Raw genomic sequence first — 16,844 nt, 5'->3', positions numbered from 1 at the left:
TCAATCTACCTAAATTCTATGGAACACTTCCTTGCGAATAGATCCCTGCTTTGAACTGCGCATATCATTGCCGGGTACCAAAATTGATACCGTTTCGACTGCATTATATATAAAAAAAAAAAGTAGACGCAACTTGACCCCGATGGTTGACCTTTGCATTATAATACATAATAAGACACAACCTATTATTGAAAAATGTAAGTATATATACTTTGATACTGCAATGTATACAAACTAATTCCATATAAACATACACGGTTACCCTAAGCACCCTTGATTTCTATAATGAAATAATCGATATGAATAATCAGCCTAAGGTCAACCATCGCGGTCAAGTTGCAACTACTAGTACCGGATTATCGCTTCACCACGTGTTACACGAGGTTTGTTTACATAAAGAAGTGATGATCTGGTTAACCATAGCCGTAAGAGTAACAATTTTGGTTCCCGGTTTATGACATGCGCTACACAAAGCGAGGGTCCAGCGCAAGCAAGTGTTCCCATTGTTTGTGAGAAGTTGCATGTCTTCTAGTATTGAGAGCATTGATGGTAAAAATGCATTTTTTAAAAACACGCTGAAATGTTACAAAATGCGTTTTATGATCGTCACCTATGCTCAATACATGGTAAAATGCTAAAATATATTGGCTAAACTTAACCAGGGGCGTAGGAGAATGGGGTGTGTGGAGGTCCGAACCCCAAGTGTCTGTGGTTGTTACAACATTATACTTATTCATTACGTTATGAGATAAAGTTTATCTTGAACTGCATAATCCATTAATTACGTTTAGATGATATTGCATTTACAACTTATCTGACCCCGTATTTTTACGTGAATGACAGCATTCTCGGGCAACTCGTGCAAACAGAGATATGAAAAGTGTGGTGGAGAATTCAAGGACAAATTATAAATGACATTAAAGTGAGGACAACTGTATATATTCATCCAGTTTTGATCATTGACATTCCTGCTGTGTATTAGTAAGTTTTGTGAACAAGATTAGAATGTTACTTTTGCACATATACACATTGATTGGACCTCTCAACCAAATTTCATACCTTATTTTAGGAATTTTTAAGACAATACATTTTCAAAAGTTTGTTGAATGTGTTTTGATATTTAAGTACATTGTAGTTCATGAATACCAAGTTGAAAATAATAATGGCAACATTTCTAGGCCCTTATTGTAAGCCACTCGACTTCTGTAACGATAAATGTTTAATGTATTATGGGGAATATACTCTTTTAGTTTTGGAATGTGGCATTCCTTGACCACCGTATCTTTTCTTATGCACTACTTTGTAAACAAACTAAATAATGTGTTTTAGCTTACATATGCAAAATTTAAAGCAAGACAGTGAACTGATTTCACTTTTTTTTCTTTAAATTACAATCTGTAGGAGATTGATAAATGTTTGGACAAGGTGAAGCACTATTATTTTCGCACAAAAAAAGTATTAATTGTTGACTTTAAATGAACACAATAAGTCTTATGTAATTCAACAATAACTTTCTTGTTTCAGTTTTTCTCATTTTTATTTTAGTGAGCAATCCTTTGTGTTCTTATAACAGTTGAAACAGTATCCATTTCATGTACCAAAACCTTGTACTTTTTTGCAGGTAAATTTTATCATACCCCACACACTTTTTTCTAATTTCAAAGTATGCGTACCCTTAAGTAATCTTTTGCGCGATGAATTTTTGTAAGTTACATATATCTGTTATATCTGAATCGATTAACTCTGCAGTACAAAGGGATTTCATTGTCGACAGCAGGAAAAATGTTCGAACATTTTCAGACTAACTGCATATAAGCTGACTATTCAGTGCCGTAGCCGGACATAAATTTTAACATAGGCAATCTAGATGCGAGTTGGTGGGGGGACTGGGGTCCGGGGGCATCCGCTGGAATCCTTTTCCTCAGGATGTCTATGATGCGGTCTCTCAGACTGTATTACATCACAGTAAAAATTGTCCTTATTGGCCTATTTATCACAGTTACTTTCATATTGCAAGAAAACAATATGTTGATAACAAGGATAAATGGGGGTTGAGGTGGGGGTGGTGGGGGAGGGGTGGATTTGGGCTCTCTTCTTTTGGTCAAAATTTTAAGGTATGGGAGGGGTTCCCCGTCATTTTTGTTGGGCCAGGGGGCTCTTTCCCTGGAAAGTATTGAAATGTTGGTATGAAATAGTGGCCTCTTGTGCGTTTTGTGGTTTAAATTTGATACTGAATCAATATAAAATAATCGGGTGCAACTTTCCTGAGTATAGGCAACTTTCTCAGCCATCTTGTGGGGAGGGAGAGGCTTTGGCTTCCTCGGTCCGGACCTTGATCTGGGCCCGGCAAGGCTATCAATATGATAGCTAGGATTTCTGCCTATCCTTGAATTGACATCATGAGGCAAATGATATTCCGATATATTCTAAGGATGTTAATCAATCTTTTTTTTCTTTGAACTTTTGTAACTGAAATTTTCATCAGTGTGATACGCATACTTTTTAACCTTTTTTTTTTTGGCTCCTCAAATTTTAACCAAGGGAACTAACTCTGTTTGCCTGTGTGGCTACGGCGCTGCTATCAACCTTTGAATATGAAAAGTAAAAACAAATAGAAAGAAACATAAAATTATTCAAACAGTCTTTTATGACTGATTCTCATAAGTCCTATAGTAATGACAATAATTATTTCAAATTTAGTTTGATTTCACATTTCAGATGAGATAGAAGATATGCATTATTATTTTTTCGGCGATTTAAATTTTTGTCAGTAAGTTCTCAATAGCTCCTGTCATCAGTTTGTTTTTCTTCCTTCTGTTGTTTTCCCCCTTTTTGTCTTTTGTGAGATGAATTATTTGATATTTATGTTGCTTGGTCGCGTTCTATACTTCCAAAGGTTCTTTTTAACAGATTTTATTTTAAATTTTCCTTTACAAGGTTATGGCTGCATTCGCTAAAATGATTTAACAGAAGCTGATTATGAATATTTTAAGGGTGTCATCATCTATAAAGGCGTATAAAGAATGCTTAAATAATCCCTATCCAATTTATTCACAAATCGGTATTATTTTTGCATTGTTCGTAAAAGAAGCTCAACAACATGAAATGCCACAACCAGAAAAAGTGAATAGCTTATATGTGGACTAACACTTTCCACGAGGCGTCCACTAAATTAACTGTGATTCGATCTTAATTGCATTAAATACACTGATTGACGGAAGAATAAAAGGGAATAATATATAAATCAATGTTTATCAATGAACTTCATAGACATAAATCTCTGGATCTCATGCAATCGTGAAACCTGTTATTTCCGTATCCTCTGTATAGTACACTGGCTATTGTGTAGCATAAAGACAGTGGTGATCAGATTGGTGATCTGTTTATAATTGCAGGATAGAACAAGAAATTCTTATTGATCCATCAGGGAGCTGCAGCTGTATCTGTCGATACCCAAACTTAACCAAGAAACCATCAACTTACAAAAGTGCTTACATCGATTCCGCGGTAATTGTCCTTTTAATTGAAATTTTAGAATCAGAGTGTAAACATAAACTTCCCAAGGGAACGTTACCAACAGAACTCTGTTAAAGAGACTTTTGCTTTAGGTGTAATAATCTATTCAAATTTTAAGATTTTAAACAGGAAATCTGTTATAAAGTCCCGGTAAATAAAATAGCGTAAACTCTACCGGAAGTGATTCACTTCAGCAATACTTTGAACATTTTAAAACTATGAAGGTGATTGTAAAAGTTGATATATCTTGAGGCTAGTGGGAGCCTTAGTATGTTCTTCTTTATCAGATAGAGGGATGAATATACGAGAGCAACATACGATGACATAGCAAAGTATATGAAACACATGACTCGACTAATGATTCATAGTGGGCATTCACGACTGAGTGGTTAAGGTGACTTATCCCTCAGCTTTGTTAGTTCAAAACTGCGCCAAGAATGCAGAATATCGATTTATCCAAATGGCCTACAAATGGACGGTGGGTCTTCTCATGTACCTTTCTCTGCCCGAGATATTGTTCAGATAGACGTATGGGATAGTTCACCACTTTTAAAAGCTGATATGATTTTACTTGTGTTGATGCGACTGATAATCTAAAATGCAAACGGGAAGAAAAATAAATTTACAATATGAAAACGCAAAAGGAAATTTGAGGCTATATCATTATACAATTTAAATATCTATGTAGTATAGCTTAAACTTCCCACTCTCGCTTGAAAGGCGGGACTGTATGAATGAAAAGGTCTTAATACTAACAAATTTGACATATTTTAAGTAGTTTGAAAGATTTATTTATGATAACAAAAAAGTTTACAAAATATCTAGTTCATAGTTTCTCTTCCTGATCAATTAACTGGAACAACGGTATTGTCTAACGTTTTTATAAATAAATTGCACGTTATTTTGGTATAGTACAAAATATACAATGTCATATTATAGAATGTAAAAAATGATTGAGTGTAAACCTTGAAATTAATTTGCTTTCTTTCTTTGAGCCAAAAGCAGATTAATATTTTTGCGTGGCAAGGCTGAAATACTTTATTATCATTGGACACTGTATAAAGACCAGAACGGTCAATACCATACTTGTACGTTTGTACTTCTTTAGAGAGAGTTCCTTTAGAAACATAGAACGCAGCCAAGCAAACAACTGCAAAACAACTGCAAACTCGGTTCGATCGAGTCTATGAGAAGTATTGAAATGTGCAACATCCCTTACTATCCCAAGCACCGGATTAAGCATAGTTTTGTTACAGAAGTGAAACTGAACAGACTATGTAATCTCAGAGAACCAGCAAATACCAGACAATATCAAATTACTGAGTGCAAGCATGGAGAAGCAGGCGTCCCACGGCATTTAAAGACTGCTGCTGGGATGAGCAATACAATTTATGAAACTTATAATGTAACCAATCAAAGAATAGCAGACCCAGTTTTTTTAATTCTGTTCACGAGAGGTTATGAAAATGTGCAATACTCATAGCATTGACGTATTTACATACTCGTCTTCGAACACACATTCAGCATATTATTTTTTGCATCTCACTACACTTTTTTTAAGCAATTAAGCTTTATTTACAGTTAAATTTTTCAGTGATATCATTATGTCTTCAAAAACATTCTTATTTAATTAATTATCTAATTATGCAACCCTTTACACAGTTTATGGTACTGTCTAAACTGAAAGATTTGACAAGTTCATAAAGATAAGGGTTAAACGTAGCATCTTATGGTAAACGTCATTAGTTTAGTATTTCTTGTTAACAAACGTAAGGTCAGTTACTGATGTTTTTAAGTGGAATATTAGAAGCAGGACATAATGCTCCGTATGTATATTATGCGAGTATGAATAAATATTGATAATTTAAATGTAAAAAGCGTTACTTTTCCACAATTCATTTTTTAAACCAAAATCAGTTTTAATTACACTATATTTACTTTGACACTAGCTTTAATAAGTTTGTCACAAACTAATATACTGGCCTCATATTATCTATTGTAGTAGAAAGACAGGTTAATGCATTATCTTTATATAACTCTTTTAGATATTGAGGTCAATGTCGGATTTAACGTTAAGAATCAAGTGCATGATTTTCGGCAAATGATAACTTAAATGTCCAAGTACATTTCATTAATCTCGGTTCAGTAATAAGGAAGTTATTAATTTTGAAACTTAAGCAATTTATGTTTCTTATCCCCTAACCACTCTAACGGGCCTTGAATTGTACAATTTAATTCCGCGGGTGAATAGTCAATTTCACGTCTCTGTCGTGATTCACGTGTACAAAATCAATTTGTTGGCGAGACAAAATGTACATATTGACAAGTCTCAATATGCATAGCGCACTTCACATAATTACAGATTGACAGAATGTCGCTCTAGACTATTCTTTGCTTTTTTTGGCTCGATCGGGGTATGAAGTTTATTTGTTAGACTTTGTAATATTTTTAAATTGTGATTTTAATCAGTAACTTTTTGTTTAATATTCGAAAGAATTTTGTTAAAATGTTTACTTTGCTGAAAGTTATTAGATGTTTTCTATTTGTCAGGCTAATTTCACGGAAGTTTTCTGACTTTGTAAATTATCTATTTCGAAAGACGAATGTAGGATGTTTTAATTGTTTTAGGTATTGAATTGATATTGACAGTTCTGTATGTAAGTTATGCGAAAATGTATAGTTCGTCCTAGTATGGTACCGTATATTCAATATTTAATATAGTAAGATAGTGTGTGAGTGTGTGATGCCTAGCCATCAACTTGTCCGATTCCTATTTATTTTCTTCGATCACCCATAGCTGAGGATCTTAGTTCTATGGTTATGTCTTTACCGTTAAGTTTTTCGGCGACGCCGTCTAAATTCGTTTTCGTTACCTATGCCACGTGACTTCAGTTTGCAAATCAAACTACTTGATAACGCATTATAGATAATTTATCAAAATGGAAGATTTATGCAACACTCTGCCTGATTGGACGAGAGTGTCAATTTCTTTCACTCTGTTGATTGTGCTACGCTGAGTGAAATATAGACAAAGTGTTTATTCTAAACGACGCTTTTCACAGTTTTAAAGCTAACTTTCGGGCTCAGTATATTTAGCAAGAATATTGATATATCTCAAAATGATAAGTAAGTTAAATAAATATGATAAAAACCTGTTCAAATACCAACATATATCAAATTAAAGAAAGAGCTGAATACGGTCTGCGTATCACATGAATAAGGGTGTGATAAGAGTCTTTTATGTAGAGAAGTGCTTTTTAAAAAAAATTCCTTGTTACAATTGTCTTCTGTAGATGAAAAGGTTTCTTGCTTTTATGACTTATCCAGATTGCATATTAAAATGAGTACTTGTTTGCTTTGATATATTTGTTATAAATTAATAAACTGATTTATTATATATGAATATATTTCTTTAGTACGGTATGCAAATATTGAACTCAGCTGAAATCTGTTTCATTATATTATATACTATATAATGACTGAATCTCATTACACTGAAAAGAAGGTACGTTGCATACAGTTATCAATGTGATATGACTACGGTCAAACTTATGAAATAGAAATATTGAAATAATTACAATTGTATGTTTTGCTTGACCTTCACTTTTTTTATAGGTGTGACGTCATTGTCCAAAGATTCACGAGTAGCGAATATGCATTTGTTAAAGCGAGATCAATTGTCCTATTTTAGAAATAAATAAAAATAATAGATAAAAAATCCTTTAACTGATTTTTTCTCATGTATTCTAATCAAACTTGACTTGTAGCATCTTTATTAGGCCCGCAGCCAATATTGTTCAGCTGGGACATTTGACCCCTTTTAGGGGCTTCTAGAGCTAAAACTAGAAATGCCTTTATACAGCGTCTCATGAACAGCTTGGTGGATCTTTGTCATACTTGGTCTGGAGCATCATTATAAGGTCCTCTTCCAAATTTATTTATATAGGAACTTGGGCCCTATTAGGGACCACTATAGCTAAAGTAGATATGCCTTTCTTCGCATTAACCACTAAAATGTAATGGGTTTTTATCAAACTCGATGTGTAACAATATCGTAAGGTCTCCTGCTATTTTGTTACAAATGGGGATAGGGACCAATTTAGCTAAAAATATAAACACGTTTAATGACCTCTTCTCATGAACCGCTCCATGAATCTTCATCAAACTACTGCTGTAATTATTCGTCTAAGGATAAACGAAACAAAATTGCAACCCTACGAAACCTTTGGGAAAAATTAAAAGAGAACCATTTAAATTGTTAAAGTGCGGTGTTTAGTTTTGCAATTTGAAAAATGTTAGATGAAAGATGAATGTTAGATAAAATAATTCATAAACTTTTTTCATTATTACAATTCGCCGACTATCATTTTTAAAGATATTTCTTGTTTATCTTTATACCCGACCGAGATAGCTTAGTGATATATACACCGGATATGAGGAGCCAGAATAGGTCAGCTTTTCCACGATTTGATGAAACAGTATTTAAGTTATGTATGGAAACTTTATAAGATATCTCGGACTGAAACATCTGTAACTTTGAGTTCTATGCAAGGAAATGAGCTCGTCATTCATTTTGTTTTCTTTCTTTAGTAATAATGTTTTCTTTTCAAGCTCATTTATAAGTATTCATTCATGTAAATAAGCTTATAAACCTAGTGTTGAATTGTTCAAATAGCTATGTTCTGGTCCCTGTCAAAAAGTTAGATGGTTGTTTGATTTCAAACATGTTTTTAATTTGAGATTTATTTTATATTGATTAATTTATCAGTGAAAGAAAGAAGGTCAAGCGTTCTAAATTCTTCGACAAACAACATTTTACGGACTGATTTTACCTTGACTGACATTTTATAACGTTCAGTTCTGAATCATTGCCGAATGAGAATCAAATATCTTCGCTTTTTTTCAATGGATACCCAGGTCTTTACAAAACATAAATCCATTATCTTTATTTTTTAAATTATCTTACCAATTAGAAAAAAGAAAGAAAATCAAATAGAGTGTTTTTCTCTGTAATTTAATTTTATTTGAAACACATGGTTCCGTTCGAATTTTTGAATTGGCGACAATGCCTTCGATGCCGAAAGTTCAACAGAGAATTGAAAGGCACGCTCTTTCGTATGAACTGAGGAAAAAACAGCTTTCAGTTTCATTAGTCTTAGGTTGCATGGAATGTATGACATTAACATTTAGGTATCGAAATGTTTTTTAAAAGCATCAGCCCATACCCACTAAATCTAAAGTCTTCTTTCGAATTGATTTAAGTTGGTGTTCTCATATTAAGACAGCTTAAGTTTAAATTTATATTTGTTTTTCTTGAAACCCCTTATATTTTCAATGATTGTATAGGAAAGCTTTAATCAGTGGAAACTTGATATTTGAAACAAACCTCATTGCATTAAATGCAGCTTTTTGCGTTTGTTAATACCACTCCTTTATTGCGAAAACAAATCTGTAATACCAAATTATTAAAAGTAAACTGCACGGCTCTCTGTGATTATTGCGAACTGAAAATGTTTGCATCCACATGCAGGCAATTTAAATACGCTTTTGTGATGTTGTTTCTAGTATTTGTGTGTAGTAAGTTGAAGGCTTAAACAATTCATAAATGTATTATTACAAAGTGTATGTATCATTCTTCATTCTGTTCAGGCATACGTATAAGACGTAAAATATGTTTGTTTCCGGTATCCCGACCTACCCTTAATGTTTCTATGGCCTTGAAGAATATTGTTATCAAAAAGTTGCAAAACGGCACTTCTTATGCTTTAATTATGGCCAGTGATTTAGAAATCAACTTATTGATGCTGTAAAGGCATTATCCCCTTATATATATTCACTTTTTGACAAAAAAAAAAAAACAACAATTTCTGAAAAGTCTTCCTCAATTAAAAAAAATATCAAACGAAAAAATATATAAAAAACCGACCTAACTACCCTAATTTGTTCGAGCATTTTACCAGAAACAAAGAAATTTCCGACCTAACTACCCTGAGTTTTTAGCAATTTACCGGAAACAAAGAATTTTTTAGGCCTTTGTATTTTTGTTAAATACAATTTTTGCTATAAGGAAGAGGGCGACCTTCAAAGATAACCCGAACTTATAAGTAAAATGATAAGGATATTTGATTGTATGCTCTGTACATTTGTTTTTGGGCGTACTTTACTGAATTTTATCGGACCGACTGTGTCTATCCTCAAAGGTAATTCATAAAGTGCAATAAAATGATAACTCGATTTTGTTGAATGTTTGATTTTGATACACACAAGATTTTCGTCTTGATGTATGAGACGTTTCGAAACGGTATTTATTATATATTCTCATAAATGCAGTATAGTTACTTCTAGCTAATACGGTTGCAAATGAAATATGAAATTAGAGTCAATGTTTCAGTACCATCCTGCGCACTTATCTAATTATGGAGTAACGTCTTCTTCTAAAGTTCCATAAGGCTTAAAACTTTAAGTTAAAAACAGACAAAAAATCTGTGCACATAGATGATATGCACAATTACATGCACATACAAATACTACACATGAACTTCTACACTTAGAGCCATAAAGGGAGGTTAGCAAAAACAACGGTGTAAGTAAAACTTTCTGCTGTGCTCATTAATATTAAACCCTTTAACAATTATTAGAGATGATGTTCATCAGAAATAGTATATAAGAAGAATCTATAGTAATATTTCATGTTCACAATGGAAGATGTGGTAGCCACATTGTAAACAAAGTCATCATGAGCCTTGTAAAGCAGCTCACAGTAATTTCAGTTGTTTATTTTTATGGGGGGGGGGGGGGGGGGGGCGTCACCGATGTATTACTGGTATGTAGTGTAGAAAAGGTTACCAACTCCTTTGGAGACACTATTTACAAAGTAGGATGTATAACTCAGTCGGTAAGAATGCATTTAAATTCCAGTAGAAAGAGAATATAACGTGCTAAGATAAAAAATTAAAGGATTTGAAATCGATTGCTACAGTAAAAATCATTCTTTATCTTTTATTTGAATACAAACTATCATAGTAAATGTGTAGAAATTAAGGTATCCGAATAATGTTTAAAAAGGAGAAATTCTAATCTAAAATATGAGCACATCTCAATATTACTATGACATCGTTAAACGACGTATTATTAATTAGAAATACAATTTTAAAAACAAAGCGATTAAGCCAGTTTGAACAGCTAGCAAGTCGTTGTACAAACAGTTTTACATTACGTAATCATGTAAACATATCTCTTCTACTTTTAAATTAGTCGTCCAAATGAAAAGTTGTAAATTATAGAAGTTCAGCTTACTAATTCTATTTACTTTTTATTGGTAAATTTACTATAAATATTTCACCATATATCATCTTAGAACTTTAGTGAATTGCTTAAAAGTATTGTTATTTTTCAGCTATGCCACAACACGTCATTTGCGCATCAAGGATCAAACCTTGTAATGTGCCGTAAATGCTGCCAGTTTGATCTGTGCAATGCCCAAGGGTGCGGGGTGTCTGGTAGATATTCTGATTAATATTAACCTATGTCTTGTTTTGACCTTTGTCTTGAAAAAGTAGAAGAAAATAGTCAAAGATATTCATATACCATATATTCGGCACGGGACCTCCATGACCGAGTGGTTAAGGTCGCTGACTTCAAATCACCTGCCCCTAACCGATGTGGGTTCGAGATTTACTCGGGGCGTTGAATTCTTCACGTGAGGAAGCCATCTAGCTGGCTTACGGAAGGTCGTAGGTTCTACCAAGGTGCCCACTAGTGATGAAATAATGCACGGAGGGGCACCTGGTGGCTTTCTCCACCATCAAAGCTGGAAAGTCGCCATATGACTTATTATTATATCGGTGGGACGTTAAACCCAACAAAAATATATTCGGCTCGAAAGTGGAAGTTTAAAGCTTATTATCTACCACTTACCTACATAACGTTAGGGGTCCTCGTCGTACTAGGGTTGTTAAAAACGATCACGTTGAAATCTACCTACTTATTAGCGCCATACAGGAGGCAATTACTAATGCTTTTCTATTTTAGCCTACTTTTGACATAAAATACTTATAAATTTCGAAATAATATAGGAGAATCTGGTTTTAAAATATATTCTAATATGCTTGTCTCTGTTAAAACACTCTTACGCCAGAATGACGTCACGTTAACGTGCGGTGACGTCAAATGTTTTGTTGCGGCCAAGAAAGAGCGCTTCGATATTTTGTCCGCTGTTTTAGATTAAGGGCATATTAGAATCAAAATAATTTATACCATTTTAGCCCTATTTCTACACTCGGCGGTAATACGTCGTACAAATAATTTCGGGTACGCCCGACGTATAATCGTCCATCGTGCATAAATACAATGTAAGTGTGAAAACACTCTTTTGCTACAAATTATTTATCAGAGAGAAATTATTAAGCAGACGTATGATCTCGTGTTTAATTATTAAAGCATGGTTCTGCTGTATATTTTTGTTTTTTTCAACATATATTCTTACTCCAACGGTTTTAGGAGATTAACTGTATGTCTTATATTTGTATATATTTTTCAAGCTGACAAGAGCATTACCATCAAAATTACGCGACAGCTTTTTTTTTCTGAATACAAGGTTTTATAAACGCATGTTTCTGAAATTATGGCAACTGAATAGCAGATAAAGATAGGTAAAGATCTCAGCTGGTCAACGCACACAATTATCATAACAGCAAAAGTATTCGTACTTGAAAGAAATTTAAAGAAAGGGCATTTACAATTACACAGTTATTTCATTACAAAATTATAAAATTAATAGAATTAACAAAATACACAGGGTCTCACTTTAGGTAAAGTTCTCTGTTGGTCAAGCTATAGTTTTGACATAACTTCGAAAGTATGCGTATGCAACAACTATAATTAAACAAGCAGTATCACTTTAAAGAACTTAACTGGATATTCCTTAAAAATAACAGTTTTCAATTATTCTATAAAATAGAATATCATTATGTCATCCTGCTGAAAATTATCATACATATTTAATTCCGCAATGTCACACCAAGTATGCAAACTCTTAATTCCAATAACCATACGCGCTTTGAATAACACAGTTTCACAAACAAGACGACCGTATTTGCCCGAATTTGATCTACTGGGTATTAGAGTACGACATGACAATAAGAAGTTACTGTCCTGGGTTCTTCTATTTTTTCTTGTAAATTAACCCGTGCCTTTACTCGCACGGGGTTCTCCCAGGCCGTGTGATCAACAGAAACATGATAGAAAGATAACATACTGTAGCTGTGCACATACACTTTACACCGATACTAAGACTTTTGAAATGACACATTTAATTTGGGAGCAGCAGAACGCTAAATATAGTGCAAAAACGGACATTTCTTATACACAATTATATATATATCTATACATAGAAAATAACAATAACGGTTTTTACACGAATTCGGTATACGGAATTGTTTTTGCAATCAACACTGGGATGGTCCTAGAAGACAAATGTACATTACGACATAACAATATAAGTCCGATCCCCGGGTCTTCTCTCTTTCAGATTTCATTTATCTTTGATTTAATTTAATCTTATTAACAACGAAGTGTGTAATACCATTTTAAGGAAAATTAGATTATACACAAATGCTTAAATTTTGAAGGGGTGCAATCCTAATAAAGACTCTGCAAGACTACTCAAGAAGAATTACTTCACAGATCTTGTCATAAAACGATATATTCAAACTGTCTCTGAAAACTGGTCAAGTCCGAGTAGATGGAAGATTGTAGTCACTTCGATCCAGTATACAGGGAAGGTCAGAAACCCGAGGCTATCAATTATAGGCCTATATCCTTTAAATGCACTGCCTGTTAAATGATCGAACATATTTTAGTTTCTAACATCTCGTCCTACTTTGACAAAAATGATCCATACAGACATTTGAGAAACATAACTTAAAACTTATACGCAAGTAGCCTTCGAGAATTTAGAGAATGGCCAGCAAACTGACAATCATATTAACGCACTTTGCTAACGCTTTCAGCAATGTTGACCACCAAGAAATAATACATAAACCCTATTGAAAGTCCATCCATTAGCATCACAGAGAGCAAAGTCATTACTCAAAGACATCTCCCAAAGTGTCGTTGTTGACGGCTGCCCCTCATGCACTCTAACTGTTCTCTCTGTAGTTCCCCATTGTTCAGTAATATGTCCGTCTCTTCCTGATTTACCTTCACCATTTCCCGACTCTATTAAAAGAAACAGTAGGTCATACCATATAATACCATTGTGCGTCTTTAGCAGAAATACTATAAAGTTACACATATTCTGCAAAATGATCTCCATTCCCGGGAAGCATAGGAATGGACTGGTCAATGAAGTTTAACCCTGAAAATATGGGGTACCAGAGACTACTTAAAAGAAAGTAAAATAAAGGGTATTTACAATTACGCATTGATTTCATAACATAATTATCAGCTTAATAGAATGAACAAAATACACAGGGTCTCACTTTAAGAAAAGCTGTCATTTTGGTCAAAGCACAAAATTGTCACAAGTGCAAAAGTATTCGAATGTAACAACATTAATCAGATAAGCAGTATCACCTTAAAGAATTTAACTGGCGATTCTTTGAAAATCACAGTTTTCAAACCTCTCTCTCATAAAATTCTATAAAAAGAATATCGTCTTGTTGAAAATTATTATACCCAAAAGGAATCTAATATATTAGCCGTAAAGAATCTTACATATTTGATTCCGCAATGTCACTCCCAGTATGCAAACTCTTTATTCCAATAACCATACGCAATAACACCGTTTCACATACAAGACGGCCATATTTGCCCTAATTAGATTTCCTGGGTATTAAAATACGACATGATAATATGAAGCTGAATACATACACTTTGTACCTATACTAAGACTTTTGAAATGACAGATTCAATTTTGGGAGCAGCAGTACGCTAAATATAGCGCCAAAACATACATTTCATATATATAATTATATATATGCATGCATAGAAAATCAAGTTTTTTACCCGAATTCGGTGCACGGAGGTTTTCTTTGCAATCAATGGGATTGTTTTAGAAAACCAACGGGGATGGTCCTAGATGTTCAAGGCAGAAAAGCGACTGTTATTAACTACAATTCATCATTATCTGACATCAATCTTCCTGTTCCATCAGACATAGTATTAAACGATTTCAGCCCAAAGTCAGTTACAGTTGTTAGTGGACCCGTCCGGTTAGCTCAGTAGGTAGAGCGTTGGCCGACGGATCTCGGGGTCGATCCTCGGGCGGTGCGTATGTTCTCCGTGACTATTTGATAAATTGTAGATCAGAGTATTATTTTCGCAGATATATCTTCAATTATAGTGTGACACAAACATAGATATTAAAACAGGCTTGTAATGCGATTTGCACACGGTCTGCCACTATTTGCTTTGAAAATATCAAATTTTACGCAAATTGATATCGTCACCATGTCCGAACCAATGAACCGAATCGGCGCTGAAACCCCTCAAATTGTAGATCAGAATATTAACTTCACGGATATGTCTTCAATAATAGACAGACACAAACATATAAGTCACAGCAGCCGGACATTAAAACAGCCTTGTAATGCGATTTGTACGCGGTTTCCTACTGCATGTATTTGCTTTGTAAAATTTCATCAAATTTTACGCAAATTGATATCGTCACCCTGCCCTAACCAATGAACCGAATCGGCGCTGAAACCCCTCAAATTGTAGATCAGAGTATTATGTTCGCAGATATGTGTTCAATTGTAGTGTGACACAAACACAGAAGTCACAACAGCCCGATATTAAAACAGGCTTGTAATGCGATTTGCACACGGTCTGCCACTATTTGCTTTGAAAATATCAAATTTTACGCAAATTGATATCGTCACCATGTCCGAACCAATGAACCGAATCGGCGCTGAAACCCCTCAAATTGTAGATCAGAATATTAACTTCACGGATATGTCTTCAATAATAGACAGACACAAACATATATTTATTAAGTAGCAGCAGCCGGATATTATAAGAGGCTATTAATGCGATTTGTACGCGGTTTCCTACTACATGTATTTGCTTTGTAAAATTTCATCAAATTTTACGCAAATTGTTATTGCACACTGCCGTAACCAATGAACCGAATCGGCGCTGATACCCCTCAAATTGTAGGTCAGAGTATTATGTTCGCAGATATATGTTCAATTGTAGTGTGACACAAACACAGAAGTCACAACAGCCCGATATTAAAACAGGCTTGTAATGCGATTTGCACACGGTCTGCCACTATTTGCTTTGAAAATATCAAATTTTACGCAAATTGATATCGTCACCATGTCCGAACCAATGAACCGAATCGGCGCTGAAACCCCTCAAATTGTAGATCAGAATATTAACTTCACGGATATGTCTTCAATAATAGACAGACACAAACATATAAGTCACAGCAGCCGGACATTAAAACAGCCTTGTAATGCGATTTGTACGCGGTTTCCTACTACATGTATTTGCTTTGTAAAATTTCATCAAATTTTACGCAAATTGATATCGTCACCCTGCCGTAACCAATGAATCGAATCGGCGATGAAACCCCTCAAATTGTAGATCAGAGTATTATTTTTGCAGATATATCTTCAATTATTGTGTGCCACAAACATAGAAGTCACAACAGCCCGATATTAAAACAAGCTTGTAATGCGATTTGCACACCGTTTGCCAGATATATCTTCAATTATAGTGTGACACAAACATAGAAGTCACAGCATCCCGATATTAAAACAGGCTTGTAATGCGATTTGCACACGGTCCGGTCTGCCACTATTTGCTTAGTAAATATCAAAATTTACGCAAATTGATATCGTCACCATGTCCGAACCAATGAACCGAATCGGCGCTGAAACCCCTCAAATTGTAGATCAGAATATTAACTTCACGGATATGTCTTCAATAATAGACAGACACAAACATATAAGTCACAGCAGCCGGACATTAAAACAGCCTTGTAATGCGATTTGTACGCGGTTTCCTACTGCATGTATTTGCTTTGTAAAATTTCATCAATTTTTACGCAAATTGATATCGTCACCCTGCCGTAACCAATGAAGCGAATCGGCGTTGAAAACCCTCAAATTGTAGATCAGAGCATTATGTTCGCAGATATATCTTCAATTATAGTGTGACATAAACATAGAGGTCACGACAGCTCGACATTAAAACAGGCTTGTAATGCGATTTGCACACGGTCTGCCACTATTTGCTTAGTAAATATCAAAATTTTATGCAAATTGATATCGCCACCATGTCCGTACCAATGAACCGAATCGGCGCTGAAACCCCTCAAA

Source organism: Mercenaria mercenaria, chromosome 19 (genome assembly GCF_021730395.1).
Source record: "Mercenaria mercenaria strain notata chromosome 19, MADL_Memer_1, whole genome shotgun sequence".
NCBI classification, from domain to species: Eukaryota; Metazoa; Mollusca; class Bivalvia; order Venerida; family Veneridae; genus Mercenaria; species Mercenaria mercenaria.
Note: the sequence above shows the minus strand (reverse complement) of the source record.